This window comes from Suricata suricatta, chromosome 10, assembly GCF_006229205.1.
Source record: "Suricata suricatta isolate VVHF042 chromosome 10, meerkat_22Aug2017_6uvM2_HiC, whole genome shotgun sequence".
In the NCBI taxonomy this organism is placed as follows: domain Eukaryota; kingdom Metazoa; phylum Chordata; class Mammalia; order Carnivora; family Herpestidae; genus Suricata; species Suricata suricatta.
The window spans coordinates 18,637,934-18,638,235 of NC_043709.1; positions in this window are offsets into that span (position 1 = coordinate 18,637,934).

Sequence of the window (302 nt, forward strand, 5' to 3'; positions counted from 1 at the left end):
AATAAACATATTCCCCAATTCATTTTATGAAACTAGCACAGCTTAAAAGCCAAAGGCAATATAAAAGAAAGTACATATCAATCTCACTCATGATAATAAATGCAAAATGTATTAAATCAAATATTACCACATTGACTCCAATTATATATATTTTTTTTATCCACAAATATTTTATTTTTTTTCCATAATACTTTATTGTCAAATTGTTTTCCATACAACACCCAGTGCTCTTCCCCTTAAGTGCCCTCCACCATCACCACCACCTCTTTTCCCCCTCCCCCTTCCCCTTCAACTCTCAGTTC